The sequence below is a fragment of the Camelus dromedarius genome, chromosome 4 (genome assembly GCF_036321535.1).
Source record: "Camelus dromedarius isolate mCamDro1 chromosome 4, mCamDro1.pat, whole genome shotgun sequence".
NCBI classification, from domain to species: Eukaryota; Metazoa; Chordata; class Mammalia; order Artiodactyla; family Camelidae; genus Camelus; species Camelus dromedarius.
In genome coordinates, this window is record NC_087439.1 from 19,321,320 (window position 1) to 19,341,413 (window position 20,094).

The 20,094-nt window shown below is 39.5% G+C and overlaps 1 protein-coding gene across 1 annotated transcript in view; it reads left to right on the forward strand.

Annotated features, from left to right (window-relative positions):
• THSD7B (thrombospondin type 1 domain containing 7B) overlaps nucleotides 1-20,094 on the forward strand; it is a 764,170-nt gene that overhangs the window by 52,424 nt on the left and 691,652 nt on the right. The gene's annotated exons all lie outside the window — the stretch shown is intronic.

Below are 20,094 nucleotides of genomic sequence, written 5' to 3' on the forward strand. Positions count from 1 at the left end.
TACTGTTCCCATTGTACAGATGAGGAAACTGAGACTCACGGAGGTCACTTAACCATTACATTCTACAGCGAGGTGTTGACTCTAGCTCTGATTGATTTGAAGTCTGTTGTTCTTAAGCCCTGACTTGAAATAGGCAAAAGTATGCCTGATAAAAGAAGGGAAGAAGGGGAAAAGAAGCAGAAGAAAGCCCAGGATGCATGCTTTAGTGAGTGTGGATGTCACCAGGAGGAGTGTTTAAAAGGGGGGCGCCTGCCTCCAGGCATCATGACTCAGTGGGTGGAGTGGGGAGTCTACTGTTTTAAACGAAGTACCACACGGGAATCTGATGTCTTAACTGCCCTAGAGAGTTAGCCAGAGTTAGTCATGTATATTAGTTAAATTGTTCACTCTAAGTAAACATGTGAATTCTAGTTTATTTTGTGGAGTATTGTTAGGGGCCTTTCCTTGAAGAAGGTTGTGCTCTAATTACAAGGCAGAATTATGAATGAGCACCTCCTTGTAGGACTTGGGGGGTGTTTAGAATGATAGTATTTTATTTTAGTGTTTTCTCTCTCCATTTAGGTTTCATTTTCTTTTTTCTTGTGTCAGACTGTACTTGCTTGGTTTAGCAGAAAGCACATGATACTTCTTTTTAGAAGCATGGTTGAAAACACAAGATCGCCTCCTCACATTTAGCAGTTAACCTTTCCTCTCCGTGTTTCTCTTGTGCTTCGTAAGGTATCCTGTATCTTTTGACAGTAACATCTTTTTTTCTCCTTCATTTTCTAAACTTGTGTCTTCAGCATCTGCTTCTTTATACTTAAAACCCTGCCTAACTTTTACCATTCGTGACTTTCCCATTTGCTCTCTATTCTCCACAAAGATCTCATCTGAGCCAATTTATTAATTGGGCAAAATTTTCTTTCCTAAAGTTCATTTCTCTCGTCTTCCTGACTTTTCTCCTGCTTTCCTCAGGGTTTAGAATCTACTCTTGTGTAGTTGCTTCTGACATTTATTTCCCAAAGAAATGTCTCTGTGCTTCTCTACTAAATTAACAAAGGACATCTGGGTACGTCCCTCCTATTAGTATTAGAAAATTGACCAAAACATTAAAAAAATGGATCTGATGAGCTGGGGTCTGTGGACTGGATCTCTGGCAGATTTTGTGGTAGGTTGTTCCTCCTGTGATGACAGTGGTCATAATTGATGAAAATAATTGTTAATATGTGTTGAATATGTACTGCGGCTCAGACATTGTACTGAACATTTTGCACTGATTATTTCCTTTAATCTTCACAACACTGGGCTGAGCTCAGTCCTCTTTTTTCCATTTAGAGAAGGAAAATATGCTGTTGAGGTGAATGAGGTGGTGGTAGTGCGTGGTTTGAAGGCGGAACTTCCTCAGAGGGAAAAGTCAGATATTGGTGGTCCCTTGGGGCCCTACTGTGGCTGAGAATGTCAGAGGGGCTGTTTTCGTGGGGTGCCCTCTACCATCAAGACACCTGTCCACCCCGCCCCTGCACCAGGTGTCAGGGAAGATCGGAATAAAACCTATATTGGTTTTAATCATTGTGCTGCTGCTGGCTGTTAATCAGAGTGCAATTAATCCATCCTTTGTGGATCCTGATGCCACAGTGTAAATGAGAAGGTTTCACACCGAAGCACTCTGGGGATGTCAGCAGGGCCAGGCCTCTGGTGGCGGGGGTGGGGGGTGTGTGTGTAAGGAGCCATGGGGTGAAGACAGGAATGGGGAGCACATCCCAAGATCCAAAGGCTATTTATTTATTTATCTTAATTTAAAAAAATTGAAGTGTAGTTAACTTACAGTGTTGTGTTGTTAGTGTCAGGTGTACAGCAAAGTGGTTCAGTTTTGTGTGTGTGTGTGTGTGTGTGTGTGTGTGTGTGTGTGTGTGTGTGTGTGTGTGTGTGTGTGTGTGTGTGTATTCTTTTCCGGAGTCTTTTCCATTGTAGGTTATTACAAGACATTGAATATAGTTCCCAGTGCTCTACAGTACATCCTTGTTGTTTCTCTCTTTTGTATCGTCGACTGAAATGGCAGCCTGAAAGTTAGGAGTTATGTTTTATTTGGTGGGAGGACTCAAGCTGGGATGGCAGCCTCTCAGATCGCTCTGAGGTGCTGCTCCGAAGAGGTAGGGGAGGAGCTAGGATATACAGGAGCTTTACAACAAAGACCAGGTAGTTGGAACAATAAAAGATTGCTTTTTATCTATAGAAAACCAGACATCTCAAGTTAAAGAATTTAGTGCTTTTCTATGTACGTGAGGAAGCAAACATTTGGGCTCATTGAATTCATTCCTTTGACAAGCACCTAGCCATCTAGGGCCAGTATCCTGTCCTTTTTTATTCTGAGTCCCCTCAGGGTGCACCATTGTGAGTGGCTGCAGAGGCCGGGCTGCAGGCTTGTTTTCCCTGGGGGGTGGCGGCAGCCGCTGATGACTTGATGACTTCAGCATTCTTTGCTTACTGATATGGTTTGCAGTATTTTTTGTCCACAATCCTTTTTTTTTGTTCACATCCATAAAATGATTTTCTGTTCTAGTAGCTTGGAAGCTCATTTTTGGAGACCCATCTAAAATATAAGCCCCGAAGTTATTTCTTTTAAAGGGCTATTCCTGGCATGTTGACAAGACATTTTGTGTGGCTGGGCTTTAGTATTTTGAATGTACCAAATATAATCGGTGTTTGACTTATTAAATATGTTACTTGCAAAATATTTTATTAGGTTTGCAAACTCTAATACATGGCCTGCTGTCCTGTTTCTGATAGCTCAGGGTGGATGTGGAAACTTTTAATACATGGAGTGTCTTCTCTTCGCTGATAGATGGTTCTGTAAAAAATGGATAAGGTGATGAGATCAGAATCAACTGTGTTTCTTATGCAGAACCAGTGCTTGAGATGCATGCTAAGTCCCCAGCTACACACCTCATTAACTTGCCTAGCAGTTGGAGATCTGCATACTGACTTCCAGAATATTTCATTACTGTATTTTTCCAACGGAGGCTTTACCTTTGCCAAAGAACTGACAAAATATGTGTCTCTGTAACTCAACTAGTTTTATATTATGATCAATATGAAAGATTGCCTCTGATTACCTGGGGATGCCATGAAACTGTTCAGATAGATTAGGTTTCTGGTTTATTTTCTGATTGACTGAATCCCGTAAAGTTGAGGAAAAGAGGTGCAATGAAGAACATTTTCAATGCTGTTTCTTCCTACTCAAGCTCTTTTCTTGAAAAATCTTCATCCAATATTTGTCTGTTCATTTTTGCAACAGTTTAAAAGAAAAATGAAAAGACAATTGTCCCCATTTTATAGATTTCAAAATATAAAGGAAAACAAGTTAGTTTTCTCTGGCTGCTATAACAAATGATCACAAACCTAATGCCTTAAGTTGATTGAACAAATGTATTATTTTACTGATCTTTAGGGCAAAAGTCTGACATGGGTCTCACTGGGCTAAAATCAAGGTGTAGGCGGGTCTGTGTTTCTTTCTGGAGGCCCCAGGAAGAGTCTGTTCCTTGCCCCTTCCAGCTCCTGGAGGCCACCCACTTTCCTTGGCTCAGGCCCCTTCCTCCATCTTCAAATCCAGCAACAACAGTCCAGTCCCTCTGACGTTTCCAGTCTCCCTCCTTCTTCCTTCTTGTCTCTTTAACCCATCCAGTGGAGGTTCTCTGTTTTAGGGGCTCATGTGATGATTAGATTGGGTTTACCTTGGTTACCCAGGATAATCTCCCCATCTCAAAATCCTGACAACTGCGTGTCCTTTTGCAATGGAAAAGAACGTGTTCACAGATCCTGGGAATTAGAACAGGGACGCGGTGTGGGGGCATTATTCTACCCATCCTGGGTTCTCTGAAGTCATGAGCAGATTGAAAATTCAAGGAGTGCGGGGCTCACCCTTTCACTGATGAAATTATATACTCTGAAGTAGACTTCCTGAAATATGAAGTAGTTCATAATTATTTAAATGTACTGCAGTGAAACAGATTTCAGGAAACAGCAGACACGAAAGAGAGAGGCTCTATTTACTAAATTTCCTCAGGTTAAGAAGCCAAACTCCCAGAATTAGAATTGCGAGAGTTTGTTATTGTCTTCTGCAGTTTAAAATTGTTCTGTACGTTTGTTGTAGGAGGAGGGAGGCAACTTCACCTGTCCTCTCTTTACCAAAGGGTTGTGCCCAGTGCTAAGCCTATGGGGTCTTTCATTGTTGATTGCTATCAGAAAGCTGTTTGATTACTAAGTAGCTCCGGTAGGGTTGGTCCAGAGAACACTGGGCAAAGCTCAGACGGTTAGCGTTAGTGTCACTTTGGGGAAGTGTGCTCTGAGTTTCTTTACTAGATCCTTTCCCTCCTTATCTCTCACATTGCAGCATGGGCCTTTCTGTTGATGACTGTGTCCTAGAAGACTAAACTCCGTGAGAACAGGAACTATGCCTGTTTTTACACCTGACACAGTGTGTGCACTCAGGAAATATTTGTTGAATGAGCAGAATCTTATTTTCACTCTGAAGTTTTTGTTAGCTATTGATACTATGAAGTTCTCCCTTTTCTGAAGTATTCATCACTTAAGTGGGAGTCTTCCCTTATTCTCTTGTTTTTAATATATCTGAGAGTTTTCATTATCTAGATAGTAAGTTCTGTCAGGACAAACTGTCTCTGAGGGCAGGGAACATCTCTTATGCTTTAAAAAAAAAAAGGTCCTCCAGCGGTGGCCCGAATGATTCTGAGTACAAAGCAGGCTTGGAGCCAAGACTTGGGGATTGATTTACGTGTGTTTCCTGTGTGTGGAAGTTCAGCCATCATCTTTTGCACATGGTACCCCTTTCCTTGGCTCTCTCCTCCAGCTGCCTGGGGCATGGAGCGCGTGGGGATGGGTGAGAGGTGGAAATAGAGCCACTGACTGGCACTGTTGGCTCTGCTGAACTTTCTGGAACCTGAGAGTGAGCAGGCGTCCACTCTTCACCTTTCCGATCAGGAGACTGAGACCCTGAGAGGAGACGCCTTTGCCTCACATGAGGCAGGTGTGCCATCAGTTGGACCAGGTCGCATAACTAATTAGCAGAAAAGCTGTAGCCATAACTGGGGTCCCCTGACTCCAGGCCTATTGTTCTTTGCTGGCTTGTCGCATTTAAATTTAGAGAAGCAAGATTAAGCCCTCTTTAATAGGACGAGGCACACTGCTGGGAATCTCAATTAACAGTGACAGGGAAAGCCTGGGAGATCCTGGGGGAAGATCTGGGTGTGTGGGTGAAGCCAGGTGAAGGAGGGACGAGTTGTGTATTTGATGAAGACATTGTGTAGAATGTATTTTTATTTGCAGCATATACGTTGTATCTGTTTTTCCTATGCTTTGCCACTTTAATTTTGATTTATAGGATAATTATACATGAAAACATTCCTTTAAAAATCTCCTTTTCTCTCTTGCCTCCTTTTATCTTTTTTTGTATGTTTATCATACAGACTCAAAGTTGTGACCTCGCAGGGTGTCATCATCGGTAACTATGAGTGGTGGTGTATGGGGCTTAGTTCACACATCTCGTTGCCTTTCCTACAGTCCTTCTGCTCCTTTTCTTTTTCTAGGTGGCGCATGCGCACGCGCGCGCACACACAACCCTCAATGTGCACAGAGATTGAACTGAAGTGAAATTCTGTGACATATGTTACCTGAAAAACCTGAGTCTCAGTAGCAGGGCTGTAATCAAGGGTACAGATGTTTGGCATTTGACAAATGAAATTTTTTATGTAAAACTGTTTTAGGTACCTTAAGTTAAAAGATGGAAAATTAGCTGCAGACTGTAATGAATACTTTTTTCCATTGGAAATGAGTAAAATGGGGGAAATTTAACCAAACAAATAAGTTCGGCCCCCAGTGATCTTCTGAATATGTTTTTCCAAGTACTTAGATTTCATTTTTACTTCCTCTCGGGAGTTCTTTGCTTCTGCCTTTATTATTCAGCTGACACAGATAGCATGTTAGGGTGTTTTGAGTTTCGCTAACCTTAATGTACTTGGAAATGGAATTTCAATGAGATACTGCCATGTTTTCTTTCTCCAATGTCAAATTTCACTGTAAGTGCAGATTTTTTCCTTCTCTTTACTATTTTAGACTTTTCAGTTACTTGTTTTCTCCCAGTTTCTAAAACCTCTTTTCTCTTCCAAATATTTTGCTTAGATGTTTTAAATGGACAGTGGCTTATTTTTTTCCAAATGTGTTCCATTGGCTATATTATTGTTACTGAGTTTAGCTCAGTGTATAATTTGTCACTTACTTATACCCCGTCCAGAATTGCTCTGAGTTTAATGCTTAATAATTTTTTACTCCACCTTCATTGTAGGTCTCTTGAAATTAGGAGTTAGATCTTGTGGCAAATGGTACATAAATACTCATTGATTCGTTTTAGATTGTTTTTAGAAAAGGAAGGAGTAGCCTTACTTAACAGAAGATGACATATGTGGACCAATTATAAATACATGAAACAGTCATTAACTGGTAATTGCCATCAGTAAAAGTATTTGACCTTTCTTCTCATACTTTCTGGAACAAGGCCCCCTGTTTTCTGAGTTTGCCTTATTTGGATGGTGCTTCAGAGTTCTAGGCCTGCAGAATGATTCTTTTCAGCTATGTTCACTTTGCCAATGGATTTTTTTTTTTTTGATCCTCTTTTCATCCAAGGCAACACAAAATGATATTTCCTAATTGTATTTTTACATTAAGAAGAAATAAAGATCTTAACCAAAGATTAAAAATAAAATATGGACATACTTAGTAGCTAATATTTTTGGATGTACAATATAATGTAAGTTTCAGGTGTACAACTTAGTGATTCATAGTTTTTAACAGTTATACTCCATTTGTAGTTATTATAAAATGTTGGCTATATTCCCCGTGCAGTACAATATATGTTTGTAGCTTATTTATTTCATTCATACTAGTCTGTACCTCTTAATCCTCTACCCATATCTTGCCCCTCCCCCTTACCCTCTCCATACTGGTAACCACTAGTTTGATCTCTATGTCTGTGTGTCTGTTTATTTTTTTGTTATATTCACTAGTTTATTTTTTTTTAACTCACACATAAGTGATATAACATAGTATTTATATTTCTCTGTCTGACTTATTTCATTAAGCATGATGCCCTCCGAATCTATCCATGTTGTTGCAGATGGCAAAAATCTCATTCTTTTTAATGGTTGAGTAGTATTCCATCTCCTTTATCCATTCATCTGTTTTGATGGACGCTTAGGTTGCTTCTGTATCTTGGCTATTGTAAATAGTGCTGCTAGAACATTGGGGTGCAGGTATCTTTTTGAATTAGTGTTTTCAGTTTTTTCAGATATATACCCAGAAATGAAGTTGCTGGGTCATATGCTAATTCTGTTCTTAGTTTTTTGAGAAACCTCCATACTGTTTTCCACAGTTGCCCAAACCAGTTTACATTCCCATCAACAGTGTATGGGAGTTTTCTTTTCTCTACATCCTCACATACATTTGTTACTTGTGGTCTTTTAGATGATGGCCATTCTGATATGTGTGAGGTGATATCTCATTGTGGTTTTAATTTGCATTTCTCTGATAATTAACAGTGTTAAGCATCTTTTCATGTGCCTTCCTTTTGGCCATCTGTATGATTTTTTTGGAAAAAAAGTATTCAGGTCTTCTGCTCACTTTTTGATCAGGTTGTTTGTTTTCGATGTTGAGTTATGTGAGCTGTTTATATATTTTCAATATTGACCCCTTGTTGGTCACATCATGTATAAATATTTTCTCTCATTCAATATGTTGTCTTTTTGTTTTGTCAGTGGTTTCTTTTGCTGTGCAAAAGCTTTTAAGTTTAGTTAGGTTCTATTTGTTTATTTTTGCTTTTGTTTTCTTTGCTTTTGGAGATTGATTTGAAAAATATTGTTATGATTTATTTCAAAGAGTGTTTTGCCTATGTTTTCTCCTAGGAGCTTTATGGTTTTTGGTCCTGGATTTATGTCTGTAGTCCATTTTGAGTTTATTTTGGTATATAGTATAAGAAAATGGTCTAGTAACACTATTTTACAGGCAGCTGTCCAGTTTTCCCAGCACCACTTATTGAAGAGATTGTCTTTTCTCCATTGTGTATTCTTATCTCCTTTGTTGTAGATAAATTGGCCATAAGTGTGTGTATTTATTTCTGGGCTCTCTGTCCTGTTACATTGATCTATGTGTCTGTTTTTGTACCAGTACCCTACTGTTTTAATGACTGCACCTTTGTAGTGTAGTAGGAAGTCAGGGAGCAAGATGCTTTCCGCTCTATTCTTCTTTCTCAAATTGGTTTGGTTATTTGGAGTCTTTTGTGTTTCTATACAAACTTAAAAATTTTTTCTTTTAGTTCTGTGAAAAATGCCATTGATATTTTCACGGGGATTGCATTGAATCTGAAGTTTGTCTTGGGTAGTATGGTTATTTTAACAGTCTTAATTCTTTCAGTCCATGGAAACAGTATATCTTTCCATCTGTTTGTGTTGTCTTCATTTTCTTTCATTAGTGTCTTATAGTTTTCTGGTTATAGGTCTTTTACCTCCGGTATTTTATTCTTTTTGATGCAATTTTAATGGAATTGTTTCCTTAATTTCTCTTTCTGATAGTTTGCTGTTAGTTTATAGAAACACAACAGATTTTTGTGTATCAATTTTGGATCCTACAACTTTACCAAATTCATTGATGAGCTCTAATAGTATTTTGGTGGTGTCTTTAGGATTTTCTGTGTATAGTATCATGGCATCTGCAAACAGTGACAGTTTTATGTCTTTCTTTCCAATTTGTATTCCTTTTATTTCTTTTTCTTCTTTGATTGCTGTGGCTGGAACTTCCAATACTATGTTGAATAAAAGTGGTGAGAGTGGGCATCCTTGTATTGTTCCTGATCTTAGAGGAAATGCTGTGAGCTTTTCACTGTTGAGTATGATGTTAGTTGTGGTCTTAAATCTGACCTTTATTTTGTTGAGATGTGTTCTCCCTATACTCATTTTCTGGAGTTTTTTTTTTTTATCATAAACGGATGTTGAATGTTGTCAAAAGCATTCTCTGCATCTATTGAGATGATTATATGATTTTTATTCTGCAATTTATTAATGTGAAATATCACATTGATTGATTTGCAGATGTTGCAAAACTGTTGCATCCTTGGGATAGATCCCACTTGATCATGATGTATGATCCTTTTAATGTATTATTGGATTCAGTTTGCTAATATTTTGTTGAAAACTTTTGAATCTATGTTCATCAGTGATATTGGCCTATAATTTTCTTTTTTTGTGATCTTTGTTTGGTTTTGGTATCAGGGTGATGCTGGCCTTATAGAATGAGTTCAGAAATATTCCTTCCTCTGCAATGTTTTTGGAATAGTTTGAGAGGATAGGTGTTAACTCCTCTAAATATTTGGTAGCATTCAGCTGAGAAGCCCTCTGGTTCTGGACTTTGATTTGTTGGGAGTTTTGTTGTTGTTGTTGTTGTTTTTAATTTCTGATTTAGTTTTAGTGCTGTTAATTGGTCAATTCGTATTTTCTATTTTTTTCCTGCTTCAGTCTTGGGAGATTGTACTTTTCTAGGAATTTGTCCATTTCTTCTAGGTTTTCATTCATCTTTTTATTTGACCCTTACAACAAACTAATCTTATAGGTAGGCAGATATTTATATTCTATTTATGAATGAGGAAACAGGTATTAAATGATCAAATAAAGGCCTTACAGCTGTTGGATAGCCAAATTTGAGCTCCAACCCAAAGGCTTCAGATGCTTTGGGCTTTCCTTTCCACATTTTTTTCCCATGCCATTGGTGTAATGGCTAGCCCATAAGTGGATATTGATGTACTTGAATTCCTTTATAAAGAGGTATTGATAAATGTATTTCTCTATGCTAAAAACATAATCTATTACAGTAATTGGCCTAGTAGTGCAGACTTGATCAGTATTTCATGAACATCAGCTTTTGGTGGACTTGCCAAAGGTTGGTGTACCAAAGAGAAAGGTTCAGTAGTTAAGAGTCAGATGGTTTTGGAGTCTTTAGGAGAATTTGAGGACCTACCAGAGATCACAGTTTGGGAGCATACACCTTAGTCTTGGCAGACGGCCCTCAGTAAACCATCTCTCTCTGTCCTAGTCCACTTAAGAAAAGGTTTATTCTCCCTTAAAGCCTTTCTTTGTGGCCTTCTCCAGATTGCCCAGGACCCTGGGATCTCTTCCTTTTGGGAGACTCCTGCAATAAATGGCTACTCTGCTGATTTAGCACTTAGCAGTTGTGTTGGCTTAATTTTCTTGTAAATACTCTGCTTCCTCCACTGGGTTTAAGGTCGTTTGAAGAGGGAAGAATGCTTTAACCTTTTTTGTATTACCGGTTTGACCACAGTGGGTGGGACAGTACTGTGCCCGGTGGCCCAACCACTTTCTCACTGGTCACAGCCTCTGCTATTCATATCATCTTTTGAAAATATAGCCATCATTTGTCTTGATCTAGCATATAGCAGGTGCTATGCTAGATCCTCATGGTACTGGTTTCTTCATTTTATAGTTGAGATACTGCAACGCAGGAAGTGAAATAACTTTCCCATTAAGTAGCAGATGTGTGATGTACTCTTTTTCCACCACTGTTTCTTGGAGCCTGTCCAGGGTCCTCTAAGTGTAATTTAATCTTGTTTGTTGTCTTTGCCTTCTGTCTGGGAATATTGCTAGCTGGGTAAGAATTTGTGGATTTTCTGGATAAAACCATCACTCTTTCAATAATCTCATAATGGACTCTCTGATGAGTGGTTATCATACTGGTAGAAAGAAATCCTACAGGTTTAAAAGTAAAGGGCAGTTAGGTGCATAGATCTTGATTATTCCCTAGGATCTCCCCCACCCTTTTTTTAAGCAGTTAGCTGTTTGGTACTTTAATGACCCATATTTTTCCTTTTTAAATTTAAGACAATAATTAGAGCTAATCTTGTCTGGATAACTATGAAGGGTCAAGTGTAGGTCTCATAATTTAAAGGACTTTGTAATGAATATTGTTAGCAATATCCTACTTTGCGATTTTACTTTTGTGTATTCAGAGTCACTTTCTAAAAACTGCTGATTTAGAACCTGGTTCATAGAAGGGAGTGTTTTTCACTCAGAAAAGTGCAAAAGGCCAGTGGAATAATTTAGACCATCATTAAGCACCTTTTTTTTTTCTCGTGTAATAGGTCCACTTGCTCAGCATTTGATGAGGACAAGGCAATGAAAGGGGTTTGAGGTCAGGTAGAAGAGAAGTTTGTTGAGATACGGATAATTGCTTGAATTCATACAAGTGATCAAATTCATTAAAATTAAAGTAATAAAAATATTCACTGTAATTCTCATTCCTTGCCTAAAGTGGATGGCGTAGCCTCCAAATTCCCTGAAATATTTTTGATGATGATGATGATGATGATGATGATAATAATAATAATAGTAATTCTATCATTCCTGGAATTTTGGAGCTCAATAATGTAACCAGAACTTATATCAAAACTGTTTCCTACTAAGGAGTTCTTATGACTGAAGTGTAGCTAGTTGACCACATTGGTTGTCAAAATATTGAAATATTTCCGTGTGATAGGTAAAAGTCACTGCCCTGACCTGCTGAAGCCTCTCATAATCCAGGAGCTAAAGGATTAATATCTAGTTCAGTAGAGGCCATCAAGGACCCTGCTCCTTGCTAGCTCCTGTTCTCCCTTTGGTGGCTGTTTTTTGACTGTCACCCTTGGTTGTTCTTGCTCAATCTGTCTGCCCAGATGTGGAGCCCAGTGGCTCAAAGAGGCTGTGGCTCTTTCTTGCTCCTTGCTAAGCTGAGAGTTGGCTTTTAAATATTCTTTCACAGACACTGTTCTAGTTTAAAATTAGCAGTAGAGTCTTCCATACCATACCTTAACAAAACCCCATATATCTGGGCAAGAGTGAGTGGAATTAAGCTTGGTTTTGCTTTCTTGTCTTGTCACTAGCATTATTTCCCAAAGGAATGCGTGTAGATTGACTGTGTGAAACACTGGTGGCGTTCTCACAATTTTGTACTGGGGGGTGTTTTGAATTGGGGATTATAGGTTTGGTATCTGACTATAGATGCAAATACATTCCAAGATTTATTAAGGGAAGATGAAATTGAAGGGGAGGGTATAGCTCAGTGTTAGAGTGTGTGCTTAGCATGCACGAGGTCCTGGGTTCAATCCCCAGTACCTCTATTTCTAAATAAATAAATAAACAGACCTAATTACCTCCCTTCCCGCAAAAACAAACAAACATAAACAAACAAGAGAAGATGAAATTGGTGGCTCCTGATGAATTTGTTACTTTCTGTGTTTTGTATAGCTGTAAAATGTTGTAAATCATGAATGAAACAAGATTGGGTATAAATAAATGTTTAAATGTACCCATTGTCTCGTTTTATCCTCATAAAATCAATAAGAAAGGTGCTACTATCTGTATTTTATAGAGATTGAGTGACTTGACAGAAGCCAAATGCTTCTGAGCAGAGAGCTAAAGCCCACGACCTTGGATTTGCCTCCGGCTCCCACATGACTCTGCCCACCCAACTCTGATACTGGGCATCTCCAAGTTACCAGGACCCTGTCTCCATACAAAGCCCAATATTTCAAATCAGGTACTTGTAAAGTTGAGAAACATTTCCAGTTCATGAAACAAAACAAAATGAAACAAGTCTTTAAACATTTAAATGTAGAAAAGGAATGCTATGTTTGTTGTTATCTGCATCGTTCATGGGATGAGAGGGAAGGAGGGTAGTATTTTTGAGCTTTTTAATTGAGCCCAGTATAATTCTCCGGTGACTGCTAAACCATATTTTCTTTAGTTATTTAAATGGGATTATTAATGCTAGTTTGCCTCATAGGAGATGTTATTGAGTATCAAGAAACTTTTAAATTGGGAATATTGATGATGTAAATAATCGTGATGTAGAATGTGAATTGATTAAGTTTTGCCACTGGGAGGAGGCTCTGGCTGTGACATCTGTCCTTTCATTGCAGTCAGGAGTAGATTAGCCCTTTGGCAAGCTGACTTATACACTCTTCTCCATCTTCAGTCTGTGGGCAACCTTTTGAATGGTATCTTTGATCTTCTTGGGGACTTAACCCTATTATCTGTAATCTGTTTTAGCATTGTCATGCTTAAGTGTGAACAATATCAAAAATATTCTCTCTAGACTTTGAGTTCCCCACAAACAATGGAGAAACAAAAGACTGGTATACATTTTTTCTTTCTGGAACCATGTCTACTTCCTGAATGTTCCATGCTCCAGGAAGAGAGACTGGTACCCATTGGGATGTTAGATAAGGGATGGAGTCTATCCCTGGTATTGATGAAAAGAACCCAGAAGTTTGAGTTGCATAAGGACACAGAAAATGACTGAAAATTAATGTCTGTTTATCTTTGCTTTCGGGGAAGAAATTAAACTAATCTCATCAAAGTTATTTAGGAAGTTTCTGACTGTTCTCTTTAATCTTTGTTTCAGAAAACAGCAGACTGCATTATTAAAAAGGAGCTCATTGCATGTAGGAAGAGCATTCAGCTGGTGTCTGTTTTCAAATATGAAATTAGAGAATTTGAAGTTAATTTCAGAGCTGGAGAAATCGCTAGTCAAAACAGTGTAGGCCATTTTGGAAATGTTATTACATTATTTAAAACATATTTATTCAAAAATGTGTATGTGTGCTGCTTTGCCAACATCCCGTGGGTGTAATCACAAATGAGAATTTCGCTGATGCTGAGCTCTGGGTACCAACGGGACAATTATGTTAACTGGGTCTCCTTTTTTGAGTTGGTACATACTCAACTTTTACCAGAGTTAAGAAGAGAGAATTGAGAAACCCTTTTCCATCTTTACTGTCAGGCGGTGTGTGTGTGTTTGTGAGTGTGTGTGTGCTTGCACACATACACAAGCACAGTATTTTAATCTCATATCGCCTAGTTCTGTGGTTAGCAGGAATGAGATTTATGCATTTATGTACATTACCATTTTATATGCATGATAACAGTTGGTAAAACCACCTTGTAACCTCATGTCCTCCAGAGGAGTTTAGCACTTCTTCACTGGCTCTTCTTTTCCTATGACTTTTCCTAGATCCCCCTTTCCCACTCCATCCTTTGTTGGCCTTTGGGTGTTGGCGTGCTCCAGGACTCAGTTCTTGGACCACTCCTTTTAGCTAACTACACTCACTTTAGATGATTCCATCCAATCCAATGGCTTTAAATGCCATCTACATGCTAAAGATGTCCATATTTTTATTGCTAGCCCCAGTAGTTCTTGAGCTTCAGACTTTTGTGTCCATTGTCTACTGTATATCTCTCCTTGGATGTCTAAAGTCATCTCAAACCTAGTGTGCCTGAAATAATAACTATTGATTCTTACCCATCTTGTTCCTCTTCTGTCTTCTCCATCACAGTGAATGGCATTACCACTGGCCCAGTTACCCCAAAATACCTAGAAATTTGTCTTGGACTTTCTCATCATTCATTTCACATTCAATCTGTTAACAAGTCCTGTCAGCTATACTTGCAAGGTATATCCTACATATATCCCCAAATAAATCATAGCAGTTCAATGGATATTTTCCTCGATTGGACTGACTTCATCTTCTCTAAAGGTTTGTGTCCACTTTTAACCTAATGGTAGTCAGTATTTCACCCTCTGTATTCAGAGGGAACCATTGAAAATCTGAAACTAATCTGCCACTCGCTGTCTTCCAAGACTTCCTGTCCTACCGAGAATGAAATCTCAAGTCCCTGTCAAGGCATGCAAGGTCTGGCCGTGGTCTGGCTATTGCCTATCACTCTTTACTTATCTTTTCCTCTTTCTCTTCTATCTCCACCTCATCCATTTCTCTTTAGCTATACTGGCCTCCCTTCTGGCCACCAGTTTTCTACATCAGGGCTTCAGTTCCCTCTGCCTGCACTGTGCTTCCCCCAGGTATGCCTGGCCGACCCCCCCCCCCCCCCCATTCAGAACTCCTTTCTCTTCCCCAGGTTGCCAGTGGGGCTTCCTTCCTCATCTCATCCAGAACTCTGCTCTTGACTACTCTAGTTAAAATAGCAATCCTGTCACTCTTTATCGTTGCTTAATATTTTATAGTGATTCTCATTACCTGAAGTCACATTGGCTTTCGCATGTTTGCTCATTGTCTGTCTCCTCGGAAAGTATGGAAGCTCCCTTTGGATGTGGCTCCGTGTGTCTCCTGCATGTGATGAATGAATGAATAAATGATATAATTACGTTAATCTCTCTTCCTTGATCTCCTTACCCATTTTCTAATTTCCATCTTGTGATGATTTAAACTGTCTCTTTATATCCCAGCCTACGTTGCTATGAATACTCAACAATGTTCTGGTCCCTTTAGAATTGAGGAGCATCTGATTTAAGAGCAACTGATTTAACAGTTAAAAAAGCATAATGGGTCCAAGCACAGGACTTGGAAGGAAACAGACCTGTTAATGCTGGCTGCCTCATGATTGTGATTTGGGGACAATTTAAGCCACTTCCCCTGGCATCATTCCTTCATTGTAAACTGGGAGTAGTGACACCACACTCATTTGTTTGTGGTAAAGAATAAATAAAATCATGTATGTGGTTCAGAGTTAATGCTCAAATAAGGTACTCGGTATTACTAGCTTTGGTACGAAAGATTTGTGTAAACAAGTTGTTTTTTTGGTGATCAAATCATTGATCATCAAGTTGTCGCATTTGTCAGTCTTTTTTGGTTTGATGATCTGGTTGTGATTCTGGGTTCTCTTAGGATCTGCTTTCTTGGATTGTGATTTGAATACAGAGGGAAGGAGGGTGGGCAGTTTGGGTGACCATTCCTAATTGAGAAGGGTCGTGTTTTGGGGTCAGGTAGAGGCACAATGGGCAGTTACCCTTTTATCATTTATGTATGCACCAGAGTTGATATTTACACTGATACAAGTGAAGCTGTATAAGAAATCTAGTTTTTGTATTTTCTGTAGCTCTCATCTTGCTTGTCAACCTCCTTCCATCGGATACCAGGATTTGAGGAAACATAAACTTGCTAATTAAAGATATACCAGTCTCTTTTCCTTTCTAAAGGTTTGAGGGGTGGTCATTTAATTTTTTGCAGGTAAATATCCACCCTTCCTGAGTTTCCCTCCTCTCCTTGTCCTCCTTCCCAGGGTTGAGTCCACATGGCAGGAGAGGCCTGGAGGCTGGCATACCAACTTCCATGCCTTTGTGGCGTCTGATGGGCTGTGGCCATTTGGGTCTGGCCCTGGGCATCTGGCATTGTGCCTGCAGAGGTGTGACAGGCCTGACCTGCTTTTGAGGCAGGGGACACTGTTGCTGAAGTCTGTGGGGCTCTTGGTTGTTGTTATAAAATCTCCGTTTTCTGCCCGAGGTCTCCACCAGCCTGTCTCTAAGTTCAGGTGTCTTCAGGTTCCTTTATTCTCTCAGCCCCTGGGGAGCCCTGGGCTGTGTATGTGTTGGGGGTGGATTCCAGGGCCTCTCAGCTGCTTATCCTCACCAGGCTGGACTTCCAGAGTCAGCGAGAGAACACGTCCATTTGTCATCCATTTCTAAACTCCCTTTGAAACGTAGCCCTTTTATTCTCACGCCATTTTGGACAAAGGAATTGACAAAGGAGCTGGCAGTTTTTCCTGGACTCTGATCTGAGGAGCAGAGACCAGGCGGCCCTTAAACTGGACTTTCCTCCTCACCTTGAGGATTTCTGCCGCACCCACCTTCTCTCCACTGCCCGAGGGGCACTCCCGTCTGGGAGGATGCTCCTCTCTCGTCCCAGTTGCGCTAATGAGAACCAGGGGAAGAATTATTCCTTCTGCTTCCCGTCAGCTGCAAGATTCCTTAGTTTGGGGAAGGAGGGGTTCACCCTCCATCCTCCTTACCCTATGGCTGATAGTAAAGTTTTGTGATCTGAGTTCAACATGTTTATTTATATAAATGGGGAGTTAGTAATAGAGGAAACCTATTACTAACTTTTTAGTTTGCTGCAAAACCTTGGCCTTTGAGATCATTGTCTCACTATCAGCCCATTAACTTAAGCTTGAGACTCCGTATCCAGCATTGACATTCTTCTTTGGGGTAGAACTCCCCCTCCCCTTCTCAGGAGACATTTGACCTTCAAAGTGGGCAGTGTAAAGGGAAAAGATTCTTGAAGCAATAATCAATGCCTCTCTTTTATGTATTGATAATATCACTGCATTAAAATGTTTTATAATCTCCTTTTTCTCCTGGTTTTCTGGGGCCTGATGAGCATCGAGGTCTCACCTGTTTATGTTGATTTTTGCTGACTTCATGATATCCAGCAAAGAAATCAAACAGATCTAGAAAGATGCATGTACCTGAGGAGAGTCAGTGGACTTTAAAATGACATCTTTTACATGTATGTCTTATGTACGAGTCTCATTTCAAGGACGTGTTCAATAAGCATTTTTAAAATCACAGTAACATCTTTTAATCTAGAATTTTGACTTTTCATTCATCAGGTGTTTCTTACAAAGTATTTAAAAGGTACTCATATTCTATTGAAATGGAAGCAGCTAAATCTTTAGTAGCTAGTGCAGGTTAAACCTTTACTTAGTAAGCACTTACTGAGTGCCAGCTACTTGCCTGATATTGTATTATGGTTCTGGGGATGTTAAATTGAAAACACATGGATTTTAGCTTTATGGAGAACTCAGTTTAATGAAGAAAACAGGCAGATAAAAGAGCAAATACAAGGCAGATTGATAGCACAGTTACAGAAGCGTGTGTAAGAAGACAGAGTATAGAAAAAGGAATCTCCACTTCTGTTGAGTAGTTGCAGGGCAGGGCAGGGCAGAGCAGGAAAGGCTCTCTGAGGAGGTCATCCTGAGTTGGAGGTTGAAGAAAAGCGTGGCAGACAGGCAGAAGGGGAACTGTGTATGCAGAGGCACTGAGGCAGACATGGTGAATTTCAGGGACTCTAAATAGATTTAGATGGTTGGGATTTTGAGACAGTGGCAAGAAATGAGGTTGTCAAAGTCAGTAGGATTAGATCACCAAAGGACTTGGATATCTTGCAAAAGAGTTTGAATTTTCTCCTTAAGATGGGGAGCATTGGAGGATGTTAAACCCAGGAAGGGTATGGTCTGATTTGCATTCCAGGGAGCTTGCTGTGGGTGTTGTGTTGGGAATTGTATCTGGGGGAGTGAGCTTGCTGGGACCCCAGGTAAGAAGTGGCAAAAGATGACAGTGGAAAATGGAAAACTGTAGAGTCAAGAGGCACGTGGTAAGTGAAACGTCAGGACGGGAGATTCGGGCTATGGAAAAATAGAGGGAAATACGGAATAGCTCCAGAGTGTTTGGTTTGTGTGATTGGGTAGTTGGTGTTGTTACCAAAGAAGAGGGAAGGCAGAAGAAGGGCTTTCTAAATTATCATCAGTGCAGCTGGCATTTACTGAGCACGTGCTTTGTGCTGGGCCCGTTGTGTTCATCACTCTTGGTTAAGTCTTCTACCAGCCCTGTGACATAAGAATTGCTACTGTCCTTCATTCTCCATACTGGGAACCAGAGCTCCAGTGGGTTAGATGCCTTGGCCAGAGTCTTACAGTTACTAGTGTCGAGGCCAAGATGTGAACCCAGTCTTATTTCATAATCTGCTTAAAAATATTTTACGTGTATATATTTATTGTTTAGTGTCATTCTGTTTTAAAGATAATGAGCATTCATTATATAAATGAGAAAATCTCTGAAAACAGGAAAAGGAAAAATGATCATTCAGGCTCTTGCTACACAAAAAAGTCAAATCTTGCCTTTATTGTTCTGGGTGGACTTTGAAGTGAGGTGAGGAGGGGTTTGAGATGTCTTCGGTTTACCTGGCTGGGGATATCTTCTAGGGGCTTGACTATGTGAATCTGGACCTCAGACTTGCAGTTACAGCCAGAGAAACATATTTGGAAATCATCAGTAGATAGATTTAGTAACCATAAAAATGTAGAAAATAAATTAAAAAAACAAAACCAAAAATCTTTCTTAACTCTTGTAACTGTGTGAACCGTGACCTTCTATGAAGAAAATAAAGGTTTTAGATTTTGTCTGAAGAAATGAAAGGATCAGTTTATATAAGCAGATTTGTATAGAATCTAATACGTACTCTCACAATAAAGTTTTTCCCAATGATTCTAGAGATTTCTAGTGTTTTCCCATGAGAGTCTGTTGCTAATTTGTCAGTGTGTCCTGCTTCACCAACAGTGGAACCTAAGTCCTCCAGCAGTCTAATTGAACTATAAAAATGACCCTCTGAAGCAGCTAAGTCTGTGGAAGCAAGAATTTGTCAAATAAAAGGATTTAAAGACATTTGTTTTTAAAGAATAGCTTGCACTCTGTGTTATCACTTGCTTTTCCATCCAGATGATTTCTGTGTTCTTGGGAAAGTATCAGCATTCATCATTGTTAAGTTGGGGGAGAAAAAAGACTGCACGGGGTTATTTTATAGGTGTCAGAAGCTACACAGGAGGTGAAGAACACCACGCCATACTACCAGTGTGAAACAGTTTGTGTTCCTTGTACCTTGTCCAAAAATAATTGACTCATTAATCTCAACTATATCAATCTAGTCCCGTTACGAGGGTCAAAGATAGGTTAATTCTAATCAGTGGGTGAATACCAGTTCATAAATAGGCACGTTATTTAACAGATAACTGTCTTAGCAAGAAAGCAGTAATTAGAATAATTATTTAGTGAGGCAATTTCAGGGGGAAAATGCCATAAATGAAACCCCCGTTATCCCAAGATAACCTCTGGATTATCAGGAGAATAAAAAGTGAGCTTTGTTCCTAAAATTGATATTTGAAAGTGAAATGCAGAGTAAACGTCTCTTCTCTTAGGGCAAACATTTCTGAAAATAATAAACAAAATGTTTTCCCTAAGGACCAACAGTTTCCCCCAAATTGCAGTGCAGGGGGATGAAGAAATAGGAAGATTTGATATCAGAGTGCTTTGGCCGTGAATCTGGACCCCATCACTTCACACTTTGACTTTAGGCAGGTAATTTTAATTGTTACAGGTCTCTGTTTCTTCCTCCATGAAGTGGGGCGGTATTTCACAGACTTATTTTAGAGATTGAACAAGAAA